The 15,050-nt window shown below is 37.3% G+C and overlaps 1 protein-coding gene across 5 annotated transcripts in view; it reads right to left on the bottom strand.

Moving 5' to 3' along the window:
- The window catches only part of LOC144373104 (transport and Golgi organization protein 1 homolog), a 91,088-nt gene that overhangs the window by 36,042 nt on the left and 39,996 nt on the right, over nucleotides 1–15,050 (bottom strand). The window lies entirely within an intron of this gene.

Raw genomic sequence — 15,050 nt, 5'->3', positions numbered from 1 at the left:
ATCAGTACTCTCTGGAATCACTTTTAATTCACCTGCTCAAAGTATCTAAAATCCTTAGAGATTTTATTGCTATAAAATACAATATTCCCTGCAATTAGACGAGGGAAAAGGAAGCTTCTCTATTTTTCTCTGTGCTGAGAAATAAAAAGCAAAATGGCTACCACCAACCATAGCTGGTTTCAGTGAAACTCTTGGTTCTTGCAGGCCTCCTCAATTTTTTTCTGTTTCATAATCATAGAAAGCTTCATTTTGCAAATATGTAAATCCAAGTGTAGACATGGACAGGCTTAAGTATGGCTTCATGCAGAGGTAATAGGGAAGAGGTTAGAATATCCAGGAACCCCCAAGGGGTTAATTAACTTGAACTAACTGCTAAAAGACATTACCTTTAAGTGGCTGCAAGTGCTACCATGCAGCCGTAAACACTGTCAATTTCATTTGCAGCAGAGTTGCTGTCTCTGGGTTTAGGATCTGGGTAAATAACCAGGAAATATATTTTCTCTGAGCAAATATTGTTGACTATATCCAACATTAAGATTGTTTCAGAACATCCTCATTCGTATTTTTTTTAATAAACAAAATCAAAAGTGGGTATCCTATCTGACAAGGAACAAGTTTAACCACGAGAAAAGGTCAGGCAATACCTTCATGCTTAAAATGCAGGACTAGGATCACAATTGATCTAGAAACTGGTAGAAGCAACATTTTTCTTTTGGTTGACCAAATAGACAGTTTCTGATTTAAGATGAAATGGACAATAGATGTATGTAAAAAGCACAAAGAAATGGAAATAACACTTTTTCTAAAAGCCAATTAGCAGTAAAATACACGAGAATGTTTGTTTTATAAAAATATATGTCTGAGGAACAAACACAGATTTGGAGAGGGTAACTTGTTTTTTTGAAGCTAAAATAGGACTATTTCAGAACTGTCAGCATCCTAATTCATATGTAATTAAGAGGCCAAGTTGAAGGTGAGAGACACTTTAAGGTGGGGAATTCTCATCACAAGTGGAAATGGCAATGTTTCTCTTGTTCCCCCTTAGGTCATAGAGGATTTATAAATCAGTAATATATTAGGTGACAACATAATGCATACTATGGAGCACCTATTTAGTTCTTTTTTTTTTTTTGGAGCACTTATTTGGAAGGCACACAAGGACACCTTACATACACACCTCACTACTTCCTACAACACAACACAGACCCACCTGTTGTTTTTGGTCACATCTGTTTGGACACAGGCCATTTCTCAAGTTATGTTACCCCACTGAACCTAACCAACACCATGTCTTAGTACTGACGAAGCATCAGTGATGAGATTGTCCAGGTATCCCACGTAGGATAGCGCTGAATAGCAAAGAATAGCAAAAATGAAAGAAAATATCATGGCAGCTGCTTTGCTTCTCTGAGTGTTTATTTATTCCAGCCTTAGGGTTACCTCTAGGAACTTCTTAACATATATTGGAGACATCTTTTTTCTTTATTGGAGTGGAACAAACAATTCAAATTACAAAATTTGGTTTTGGTAACACCAATTTAGATATAAAGAGCTCAATGGTAAACTTCTTGGCCTTTTTAGCATGAATATTTTAAAATATGTACTGCTTACAATTTATGGACAACACGGTCATCAAGTTGCAAGGTTACTAGAAACCAAGCGGGAGTCCATAAGAAGTATTCTGGGCCAGTAAATATATAGAGGAAAGAGGTTCCAACAACACTAGTGACTTAGTCTAAAACTGAATTGGCTTATAAAAATCTTGGAGTATTTATTATTGTTATTGCAACAAACCTCTTCATCTGAATCTGAATGGCTACATCCTCCCCACTGCCCACCTCCAATCCAGGACTGGGAAGCAATTCTGTCCGCTTCCTGTGCACAGAAGAGACTGCAGTTCCCAGGTGGCTGGTGCAGATCCTTGGCCTCTTTCAAAAGCAAAAGATTATTGGCCCACCTGCTACCCTACCTCAAATATGAAGGGAGGCTTCTATGCACAGAAATGACAGGATTGAAGCAGAGTTGGGGCCGAGACCTCGGAACACATTGCGTGCCTGGACTCGGTGCTCTTCCCAAGCCTAAACTCTAGTCCCTGTTAAAAGGCAAAACCAGCCCAATCCCCAGTGCAGCAAAAGGACAAAGGGGCCAGTGAGCCTTTCCCAAGGAGCCCCACCATCAACCTGCCGCGGGAATTAGGGCCACCGAGCCCTGGAGAGCATCTGCCCTGATACTGCACCGGCCCAGGTCCCTGTAGAGGGAGCAGAAAAGCGCTCTGCTACAGTGTGGGCACAACCCCATCACCCACTGAGATCCTAGGCAAATCCTGGAAGGGAATAAACTAAGAGCTGTCCCTGGGGAATCGTGTTTCCCAACCCCCGCCTCAGTCAGTAGAGAAAAATAAAATGCTGGCAACAAGTGGGAGTTGAAGCCCCCCACAACCCGAGCGGGCTGGCTGGGGCGCCAGCAGAGCCAGAGGGGACACACGCAGGGTCCCGAGGCTCTGTCATTCCTGCTCCCCACCCGTCATCCTGCGACCCCCCTCACCCAGCCCTCGGGGCTGGGGACCGGGAGATCGGAGCCCCATGCGGCCCCAAAGAGCCACAGTGGAGACCCTGGTCTGCCCGCCCGCCTGCGCATTCACTGCTGCATTCGTTGTCTGCACAGAGTTTGTGTTTCGACCAGCGCTGGCCGGTGCTCGGGTCCGGTTGGCCCGGCACTCGCCAGTTCGGCCGCAGCACGAACAGCCAGAAGAGCACCACGAACAGCCAGAAGACCAGCACCTGCGCCACAGCCATGTTGTGGTCACCTGGGTGAGCTGGTGAAGTAGGCTGCGGCGGGCGTCTGTGGGCGCATAGGAGGTAGGGCTCAGGGGGCGTGTGGGTAGCCAAGCGCAGAGGGGTGGCACCAGGGAAGGCTTAAGCCTTTCCCGGGTGACACTTCAGCAGGGATATCTGGGGGTCGGTCCACAGACTCGACTGGATAACGCACGGAGCTGCTCCGTCCTTCTCTAGTCCAGACCTTCTCAACTGAAGACCTTCTCCTCTAGTCGCTGCCTTGGCAACTAGGACTCTCCTTCTCGTCCAATCACCTGCCTTTGCTTCTGTGCCCTCACAAGCGACCCTCCACATGATTCTAGTAGTCACCCACCCATCCCCCCCCCCACCAACTGGTCCTTTCTGGCTTTCCTCAACGTCTCATTTCTGGTTCATCCTGAACTAGCCCACTCCACCATCACTCCCATCCCCCATTCCTGGTCTGGTACCTCCTTTTCTGAACTACCAAATCCCACCCCTGACTTGTCACAGCTAGTCTATGGTTCCAGGCTCCCTCCCCTTCAAACTCCTAGAGGTTCCTTGAAGCCCCACCCCAAGATCCCTCTGATTAGGAAAGGGGAAGGTGAATGGTACTGTGAGTGAGGGTGTAAACTGGAGACAGTGGCCTGCTTTTTTTTAAGGCGGGGACAGGTGGGGGCAGAGAGATGGACATTAGTCTTCAGGCTAAGATCTTGATTCTTATCTTTATCCGTAAGGGAAGAAATTATTTAATTCAAAAGCATATTTTTAACTCTCATTTTGTGCTATTGAGTGGATGAAAATCAAAAGACAAGATATCTGGTCCTGGTCCAAAAAAGTCCACAACTTAGTGGGAACCAACTGACAAAACCGATTGTCAGAGAAGAAAGCTAGTAGCTAACATTTCTTGAATGCTTTCTTTATGTCCAGTTGTTACTCTGAAGGTTTTATACATATCAATTCATTTAATCTTCATAACAATAGTACCTTACAGTAGTAGTAGGTCCTATTCCAATCCTTATTTTAGAGTAAATTGAGGCAGTCACACATCCAGTGAGTAATGGAGCTAAGTATCAAGCCCAAGGAGTAGACTCCTTTTCATCACAACCTATCAACTAACAAGCAATTGTACTTTCTGACAAGAGGAGCAAAATCTGATTTAAATCATAATATAGCTGAATTACTGATATGTACAGTTAAGGGGGGAAAGGCACAAGCTAGCCAGCCCAAGGAAGAGTGTCTGCAATGCTCCCATCCTGGGTGGAGCCAGTGTCTGTGACCAAGGGCTTGTTACTATAGTCTCTGCTAAGGTTATTCATCAACCTCCAACAATGAACCCATCAGTTGTTTCTCCAAATTAACTGAATCTTTAAAACTTAGAGAAAAGAATGTAGTCCACCATGTTCATAATGTTAAATAAAGAAAACGATGGGAAAAAAAGGTGTGCACAAACATTTGTCTACAGGGGCCATGAGAGGTCCCCGTTGGTCCAGTGTACTTCTGCGCTTTCTGGAGAACCAGTGGATCATACAGAGAAACTGTCTATCTGAGTCATTCTTCATTTCTTTTCTACCATGTATTTATTATGTTATAAAATGTATCTAGTAGGCATCTCTAACAACATGTTGAAAACTGAACTCATTTTTCTCTCAAAATCTGCTTTCAGTCTTCCCTATCTCAGAAATAAGAATGACAATTTAATTCCCATTATCCAGATGCTCAAAGCCCAAAACTTACAAACCACCTTTGATCTCTTTTCTCTCACATTCCAACTCCAGTCCATTAGACAATATTATGTCTTTATTTTTATAATTTTATTGAGATATAGTTGACCTACAATAAATTGCACATTTAAGGTGTAGGATTTGATAAGTTTTGACATGAATATACCCATGAGACTATCGCCAAAGTCAAAAAAGTATTTCATCCTTCTTTGTAATCCCTCCCCTCTCCTTTTCTGGGCTGTCTCCAAACATCTCCTGTCATCATAGATTGTTTTGCATTTTCTAGAATTTGATATAAATTATAAAGCATTTTATTTATTTATTTTTCTGACTTCCTTCTTTCCAAATAAGCATTTGAAACATGCCTAGAATCTGACCACTCCTCTGCATCTGCTAAGCCAATATAAAGGCCAAACCCACATCATAAGTCACCTGAATGATTCCCATAGCCTTCTTCTGTCCTTGCTTCTGCCCTCATTTTCCCCAATATCTATTGTCCTGATGGCAACTAGAGTGATATTCTTAAATATAAATTTGATTGTGTGTCTCTGCTCAAAATCTTCCAATAGCTTCCCATTTCCAAATAAAAGGCAATGACTTTAGCCAGTCCTGGTCGTACTCATCTGTAATCCCAGCAGCTCTGGAGGCTGTCAGGAGGATCCTGAGTTCAAAGCCAGCCTCAGAAATGTAGTGAGTCCCTAAGCAACTCAGTGAGACCCTATCTCTAAAAAAAATATTTTACAAAGGACTGTGGGAGTTGCTCAGTGTTTAAGTGCCCCTGGGGGTTCAATCTCTGGTATCAGGAAAAAAAAAGGAAAAAAAGCCATGACTTTATTATGGATTGGCCTGCCTTATTATGGACTGTTCTTATTCAATGTGACTCCCCTCATCCTTTTCTCCCCATTTCCTAACATTCTTCTCTTGTCTGTTAGTTCCATTTAAATACACCAATCCCACCCCTGCTTCAGAGCATTTACACTTGCAACTTTGCCTCAACCTTAACTTCCCAAATCATCTAACTAGCTAACTACCCCCTTACTTTATCATGTCTCTGTAACAGTGGAATTTCATGTGATAAAGGCTTTTCCTGGCCATCCTACACAAAATAGAGCCTCTTTCCATGACTATCAAGCCCATTACCCTGCCTTTCTTTCTCTTCAGACTTGCCTTACCACTTTAGACTTCTCTTACCACTTGCCTTACGTTGACTGCTCTGACCCAACCTCAAACACAATTTCCAACAAGAGCAGGAAATTAGTTGTTTTGTTCACTACTGTTACATCAGTGACTAGGGAAATGCCTAGAATGTATGAGAGAGTTAACAAATGATTTGTTGGATAAACTCATGGTTCCAATATTATTATAAATATACTACACTATTATGAAGACTATACTCAGTGGGGGACACTGAACAAACATATATGGGAAAGTAAGTTCTCTGTGATTCGTATGAAATCTCAGTCTTACCCAAATCCACATGAAATTTGAAATGGTTTGGAATACATAAGAAGATCAGTGAATGACATCAAACCCAAATGATGAAATAGGGAATCTGAACATGATCTTTCTCTTATTTCTCACTGATCCCTTAGAACCACCAATAGAAATATAATATTAACTCTACATGTAAATTAAATTTTCTAGAAGTCATATTTTAAAAAATAAGACAGATGAGCTTCATTTAATAACACATTTTACATAGTTCAATATATTCAAAATGTCATCCTTTTAATTTGTAATCAAAATAAAAATATAACTGTTATTTTACATTCTTCATAATAAGTCTTTGATATCTGACTTATGGCACATCTCAGTTCAAACTGGGCACATTTAAAGACAGTCGCAGCATAAGAAAGTAGGGATTGTAAATTAACACTAGGCCATATCATATACTTGCACTTATTTTAAAGAAAAGCCAAGTTTAATAGTATGTTTTAGGTTTTAAAATATTTTTGGCCAACCTCTCTTGGTACTTACGCAGAAGTGAGAAAAGATGATTGAAGGTATCTCAACATCCCTCTTTTTTTTTCACTCAGAGGTTAAGATTTCTGTTGCAATAGCTAGGGATTGCATTGTCATTTTTGATGAATCTCAAGTCTATAATCAAAAAGTGTAAGTCATCATTAGGTTTCTACACTTGTCATTCTTTTATTATTTTTCATTGTTATCTTAAATATACTTACTTCTTGACAAACATAAAGAAATAAAGAATTATATTTAAATGGATAATAAAAAAATTTGACTGCATAAAATCCCTTTTCGTTTTAGGTAGACCTACTCGTACAAACAAGTCACCTGGGTGGTCTATTTTTCTTTGGTAACAGGGATTGAACTCAAGGGCTCTAGACCACTGAGTCACATCTCCAGCCCTATTTTGTATTTTATTTAGAGATAAGGTCTCACTGAATTGTTTAGGGCCTTACTTTTGCTGAAGCTGGCTTTGAACTCATGATCCTCCTGCCTCAGCCTCCAGAGCCACTGGGATTACAGGCATGCAGCACTGCACCCGGCACCTGCTCTGTTCTCTTACTTAACTGCAACTGTGTTTTCCTTGGTAGATTACTTCTTTGCACCAGGGTTTCTTGATAGAACTCTATTGGTACTTTGGTTTGGACTATTCCTACTAGCTGAAGGTTATATACTATCTATGGGCCTGGCCAAAAAATGTTAGTAGTTTCCTCAGTGATGGTGAAACAACAACAAAATGCCCCCAGGCATTTCTAAACTTCTCTTGATAAGACTAGTATTACTCTCCCAGTTTGAGAGTCACTGCTTGAGAGTCACTTGCAGAGTTAGTTAAACTCTGATCATTTAACAAAGCACCTTTAGTTGTAAGTATCCTATATTTTGTAGTTTGCAAGTATTCTGTATTTTGTAATTTCTCTTATCAGCTAAAAAGAAAGGATTATAAAATCAACATTTAAGGCCTGGCTTCATGATGCACACTGTAATCCCAGTGGCTCTGGAGGCTGAGGCAGGAGGATATTGAGTTCAAAGTCACCCTCAGCAATTTAGCAAGGCCTTAAGTAATTTATGGATTTCCTATGTCAAAATTTAAAAAAATGTAAAAAAAGGGCTGGTGATGTGGATCAATGGTTAAGCACCTAGATTCAATCCCCTGTGCCCATCCTCCACAAATCAACATTTTAAAAACCAGAATCACTAAAACATCAAAGAAACTCAAAGGTCCTTGTAAACACAACTGACTTTGCTTCAAAGGTTTTTTGCTTTTTGTTTTCCACTTCAAGTTAACACTACCTTTAAAAAAAATCACATTTTTTAATTTATTTTTTCTGACCTCTAAGAGGGATCTTACATTTTTATACTTCCCTTTCCAAGACTATTCCCTCTTTTGCACTGTGTAATCTTGAATTTAAATCTGAATTAGTTGCATTGATTTTCCCTTGTGTTAATAGTCAAATTATGATACAATTTGAATTATTGAAATGCATAGAGGGGTTTCTTTTCTTATTTTTAATGAAAACTCATATCTTTAAAATTAGCACCTAGGGGACTATAGGTGGAGACTTAATATGTAGAGTCATCAGCATGATAATTGTAATTAAATAAACACAAATCAGTTCATGATAGCTGATTTCATTTACTATTATAATCAGCTTTCTCCTCTATAACACAGCACAATTAGTCCTAAATTGACATTCACTAATTGTATATTAGAGTTTCAAGGAAAACAATGAAGAGTTAGTGACTATCATAATGATTGAGATGTGTTTTGATATCAGTAATTATTATTATTTTTAAGACGGGGGTCTTGCTATTTTGCGTAACCTGATCTCCAACTCCTGGACTCAAGCAATCCTCCTGGCTTGGCCTTCTGAGTAGTTAGGACTACAAGTCACCAAACCAGCCCAGTAATTATTGTTTAGTAGATCTCTTTTTGGACACTAAAATCACTACTAATATGATTGTATATGTTTGAAATTGGTTTTATGAGCAACATACAGATTTGATGCAATTCCCATCAAAATGCCCACGAATTGGTGTGAATATACTTTGTATACAAAGAGAAATATGAAAAATTGTGCTCTATATATGTAATATAAATTGTAATGCATTCTGTTGTCATATATAAATTTAAAATAATAATAATAATAATAAATGTCATTTTTCCAGACCTAGAAAAAAACAGTCCTGAAATCCATTTGGAAGAATAAAATATTCAGAATAGCCAAAACAATTCTAAGTCAATAAGCAAGCTGGAGGCATCATCACAATACCTGACTTCAAATTGTACTACAAAGCTATTGAAATAACCACTGCATGGCTCTGTCATAAAACCAGATACATAGACCAATGGGAAAGAAGAGAAGACACAGAAAAAGATCCAACACAGTTAACAGTCATCTGATTCTTGACAAAGATGCCAAAAATATATTGGGAGAAAAGACAGGCTTTAAACAAATGGTGCCAGGAAAATTGGTTATCTATATGTAGACAAATAAGACTAGACCCTGTACAAACTTGAAAGAGATCAAAAGCCCGGGAATTAGACCAGAAACTATGCAAATCCTTGGAAGAAAATATAGGTTTGAGACTCCAGCATATAGGTACAGGCAATGACTTTCTTATTAGAACTCCTAAAGCTCAGAAAATAATGACAAAAGTTAATAAACAGAATGGCATCAAATTAAAAAGCTTCTGCACAGCAAAGGAAACAATTAGTAACATGAAGAAAGAACCTACGGAATGGGAGAAAATATATTTGCTAACTATTCTTTTTTTTAAAAAAAAGAGAGAGACAATTTTTTAATATTTATTTTTTAGTTTTGGGTGGACACAACATCTTTGTATGTGGTGCTGAGGGTTGAACCTGCACTGCATACATGCCAGGCGAGCGTGCTACCGCTTGAGCCACATCCCCAGCCCTGCTAACTACTCTTTGACACAGGATTAATATCCAGACTATATAAGAAACTTTAAAAAACTTAATACCAAAACCTCAAATAACCTAGCTTAATTGGGCAAATGACTTAAACAGATTCTTCTCAAAAGAAGAAATAAAAATGGACAACAAATCTATGAAAATGTTCAACATCATTAGCAATTAGGGAAATGCAAATCAAAACTACAGTGAGCTTTCATCTCACTCTAGTCAGAATAGCAGCCACCAAGAATATGAACGATATGGGGCTGGGGTTGTGGCTCAACAGCAGATTGCTGGGGCTGGGGATGTGGCTCAGGTGGTAGCGAACCTGTCTGGCATGCGCGCAGCCCAGGTTCGATCCTCAGCACCACATACAAACAAAGATGTTGTGTCTGCCGAAAACTAAGAAATAAAAAAAATGTTAAAATTCTCTCTCTCTCTCTCCCCCCGCCCTTAAAAAAAAAAAAAAAAACAGCAGATTGCTTGTCTAGCACGTGCGAGGCCCTGGGTTCGATCCTCAGCACCACATTAAAAATAAATAAATAAAAATAAAGGTATTGTGTCCAACTACTTAAAAAAAAAAGAATATGAACAATAATAAATGCTAGAGAGAATGTGGAGAAGAAGGGACACTTTTTTCTCTGTTGATAGGATTGTAAATGAATATAACCACTATTGAAATCAGTATGGAGGTTCCTCAAAAGACTAGGCAGGAAACCACCATATAACCCAGCTATACAACTACTCAATGTTTATCCTAAAGAATTAAAGTCATAATACTAGAGTAGTACATGCATACCCATGTTTATAGCAGCACAATTCACAGCTGCCAAACTATGGAACCAAACTAGGTGCTTATCAAGGATGAATAAATAAAGAAAATGTGGCATATACACACAATGGAGCTTTATTCAGCCATAAAGATGAATTATGTCATTTGCTGGAAAACGGATGAAACTTGAGAACATTCTGTTACACAAAATAAGCTAAACTCATAAGATCAAGGGAACATATGTTTTCTCTCGAATGTGGAAGCAAGAGAGGAAAAAGGAAAAGAAAGTGAAAATCAAAAGGAGATCAGTAGAGTGTAGGAAAGGGACCAGGAGATGGAGGAGTGAAGGGAAAATACTGGGGAATGATATAGGCCAAACTGGAGTGTTATATTGTGCATGTGGAAATATGTAACGACAAATACTGCCATGATTTACAACTATAATGTATCAACAAAAAAATGGAAAAAATAAAAGAAAGCAAACAAAAGAACAGAATTGCTTTCATGTATGCATGTATGTATGTATGTATACAGCCTAGCCAAACATCTATTGTGAGCATAAACATTAATACTCTGGAAAAGTGATGAGCCTGACACTGTTTTTTTTTTTTAATTGTTATCTTTATTCCTTTTTTCCCTCCCTCCCTCCTTCCCTTCCTTCCTTCCTTCCTTCCTTCTTTCATTCTTTCCCCTCTCTCTCTCTCTCTCCCTCCCTCTCTCTCCTATCTCTTCTCTCCCCTCCCCCCCCTCTCTCTTATTTTCCAGGCTGGCCTAAACTCCTAGGCTCAAGTAATCTTCCTGCCTCAGCTTTCTGAGTAGTTGTGACTGTTGGAGCACACCACGATGTCCAACAATAACACTTGCTTTTGTAAACAAAGTTTTATTAGAACACAGAAACTTATATTATTTACCCACAGTCTAGGCTGTTTTGTGCTACACTGGCACTTGAGTGGCAATGAAGACTTGCCTACAAAGTCTAATATATTTATTATCAGTCTCTTTTCAGGAAAAGTTTGTTGATCCCTGATTATAGATTAAAGTCAGCAGAATAAATATATAAACATTTCTTTTCTTACAACTAAAATTGGCTGTATGAAATGAGATAAATGATCTATTAATTGCCAAGATAAAAGTCTCTTCCCTATAGAAAGTGTGTATTCAGGACTAGAAATCTTGGCACTGTGTCATGTCAAATGTAGGAAAAAACCTGGCAGTTTATTTTGATGAGACTTAAGAAATTTCTTTTCCAGGGCATTTTGAGGTTTATCTAAACTTTGTAGATAATACAGGGAAGAACATTTTAATCTGCAAATAGATTATGTTCATTATTAGTTTGTAATCATTTCACAACTATCATATAATATTAAAGCATCATAAGAGACTGCCTATCATAATAGAAACTTTTATGCCTCTAGCCATTAACATGTATTTTTCTAGTTATTGTAGACTCATACTTTTAAGTTAGTGCTATTGGTAAAATATATGATTATTTAAGTCTGATTGCCTTACTAATTTTGACCAGTTTATTTTTCAGATATCCATTTTGGGGTTTACTCTTTCAATTAATTTTTTCGTTCCATGGACAATGAAATTGTTGTTGAGTATATAAGATGTTGCAGTTTCTATGTAAGTTGACCTAAGTGTCTCTACCACTATTGATGGGCAAAGATAAAAGTAAGTTAGTATTTTTACTTGAAACTGTAATAGATCTAATGTACTTGATTTGTTTTCCTGACACAAAAGAGTATAAAACTAGAAAAACTAAACATTTTCAGGTATTAATTTCAGACATGACTGTAGGCCTGGTGCACAAAACACAATTAGGGAGATGAAGCTCAAGTAAGATGGTGGTCATACTGAGTTAAGGAGAAAATTATCAAAGTGCAAGATTATCATAGTGGTTGGAATTTTGTGGACAAGAATGTCTGAGCTATTTATGGTGGGTGCAATGTAATTATGTGTATGTTAGAGAGAGAATACTAAAAGCCTGGAGGAAATTCATTTTTGATATGAATGTACCAGATGAGACTCTGTAAGGCTTAGCAGAGTTTGACTGCTATAAAGGAGACTGAAGATGATGCTAAATGGCAATGTTGGAAGAAATGGTTTCCAGCAGAGTCAGGATGCAGCAGCTTCACTAATATATCAGGTACTTAATTAAGAGTACCTGATATATTATAATAATAATAATAATAATAATACCAAATCTAATATGATCAAAACAATTCACCAGTAATTAGCCTGCATGACACATAAAACAGAATATCCTTTATAGGAAGACAATATAATCCAGACTTCCTATGATGTATCATCTATAAATGACCAGAATATAATTAAACTTTTTTTTTTTTTTTGGTACCAGGGATTGAACCCAGGGATGCTTAACCATTGAGCCACAACCTCAGCCCTTTTTTTGCATTTTATTTAGATACAGGGTCTCATTGAGTTGCTAAGTGCATCCCTTAATTGCTGAGGCTAGCGTTGAACTCTTTTTTTTTTTTAACAATTTCAATTTTTAATAATGGAAACATTTTGCTATTCCAGAAAAAATTTCAGGGGAGAAAAATCTTCCCTATAAAAATAAACTCATCAAAATTATAAATATTATAACTTTTTTACTTCTGCAATTTAAAATGCTCCCCTGCAATACCACCCCTGCATATAACACCTTTCCTGTACCATCACATTTTGAAGAGAAAACAGTATTACAGCAAAGCTCAGTTTTAATTTAACGTAACATTTGTAAAATGACTTTTTAAAATCTTTGGCCTTCAGAGCCTTTATTCTTATTTTACAACATTAAAAATGCTGCTGTAGTAACCAGTGTTTGGGAGAGAACATCACTCTTCTAGAACCATGAACAGACAGAATTTTAATACAGTAACTTCCAAATTGTAACTTGTAGTACACATGACAGGGAGGTTTGGATAAACACAGAGGAGAATATGCCTATTTCAGACAATCTATTTCAAGTAAAAAAAAAAAAAAAGAATTCACAGTTACCCAACAGCTACTACTTCAGGTTCTAACAGTGTCATGAATCTGAGAAACAAATGCTTCACAAACTATAAGTTTACTGGGATGAGTAATTAAAAGACCAGGTGGTTGATAACAGTATATTCAAACCCAATCCACAGTCTGAATAGGAAAACCAGTATTAAAATCATGAAGGCATTCTCTGAACAACAAAGGCCAAGTGTTGGGTGACAACATCACTAAAACCTCATTGACGCACTAAAAAGAAGTTACATGCAAAATTAAACAATGTGTGCCATGCATAATTTATTAGCTTTGAACTCTTGATCCTCCTGCCTTAGCCTCCTGAGTCGATGGGATTATAGGCATATAGAATATCATTAAATTTTGCCAGAATGCAAAGAAGATAGAAAAATGAGAACCACAAGAGAAAATGTCACATATAAAAAAAGTTCCGTGAGCTGACCCAGATGTTAGGATTAGCAGAAAAAAAATTTTAAAAGTTTTTATAACTAATTTCAAGGAATTAAAGAAAAGCTTAATCATAATGAATAAGTAGATATGGGTGTCAACATATAAATGAAAAATTTCTTTTAAAAGAAATAAAAAGTATAGTATTTGAAATGAAAAATTCATGAAACAAATCTATCATCAGATTATATAGTGCAAAAACATCAAAAAGTTAACTTGGAGATAGACCAATAAAAATTATCTGGTCTAAAAATCAGAAAGAAAAAAATAGAGACTTGGTTACTATCATTACAAAGTGACCTAATATACATATAATTAGATTTCTAGAAGAATAGAGGCATAAATTGTACAGAAAAATATTTAAGACAATGATGGCTAAAATTATCTCAAATTAACAAAAAAGATGTTAACAGATTTAGGAAACTCAGTGAATACTAAAGTTAGTTACAAAGCAAATCACATCTAGATGCATCAGAGTCAACTGTAAATAATCAATTAGGAGGAAAAAGGTCTTGAAGGCAATTAGAAAAAAGTGGTGTGTTACGCATAGGTAAAAATGACTAAAATGATAGCTGACTTCTTATCAGAAATGAGAGATTAAAGTTAACGGAAAGGTTTAAGGTGCTAGAAGACAAAAACTGCTAATCTAGGATAAGTACTCTTCAAAACTGAAAGCAGAATAGACATTTTCAAATAAATAAAAAGTAAGAAAATTCAATACCAATAGATCTCTACTATTAACAATGCTAAAAGAACCTCTTCAGGATAAAAGGAGATGATCCATCAGGTAGAAACAGATGCACTGTGTGTTTTAGTTCACTGTGTAATAAATTTAATGGTTTAAAATAAAAATTCTTTGTTATTTCTCCTTATTCTATGATTTGACTTTACATAACCTGATGGGTCCTTTGCTCTAGGTATTTATTAGTGCTTATGTGGTTTCCTTTAGCAGGGATTGTTTAACCAAAGGTAGAACTGACAAAATAGCTTTGTTTACATGTCTGCTAGCTCAACTGGTTGGGTCAGGCTTATCTCCTCAAATGCTTTTAGTCATTCAGTCATTCTAAAATTTTTTATTTGTTGATTAGATTTCTAGAGGATAAAAGTAGAAGGTATACACCTTCCCAAGGTGTTAGGTCTAGGATTGGCATGGCATCACTTTCACCAAAAATATATTTTGTTCATTAAAACAAGACAAAAGACCAGCCCAGACTCAGCGGGTGGGAAAATAGATATTACTTCATAATGAGAGAAGCAACATGATACAGGAATGTGGAGAATTTGGGGTAGATATTTTTAAAGACAATGCACCATAAACAGAAATGAAAAGTACTAGAAATACTAAAATGTAGGTAAATATAAAAGGCAATATGTATACATATTTATTCTTTTAATTTCTTGGAAACATGACTAAGGTAAAAAACATAGGG

This window comes from Ictidomys tridecemlineatus, unplaced genomic scaffold (genome assembly GCF_052094955.1).
Source record: "Ictidomys tridecemlineatus isolate mIctTri1 unplaced genomic scaffold, mIctTri1.hap1 Scaffold_233, whole genome shotgun sequence".
NCBI classification, from domain to species: domain Eukaryota; kingdom Metazoa; phylum Chordata; class Mammalia; order Rodentia; family Sciuridae; genus Ictidomys; species Ictidomys tridecemlineatus.
The sequence above is the reverse complement of the archived record's forward strand: the minus strand, read 5'-3'. Positions and strand labels throughout refer to the sequence as shown.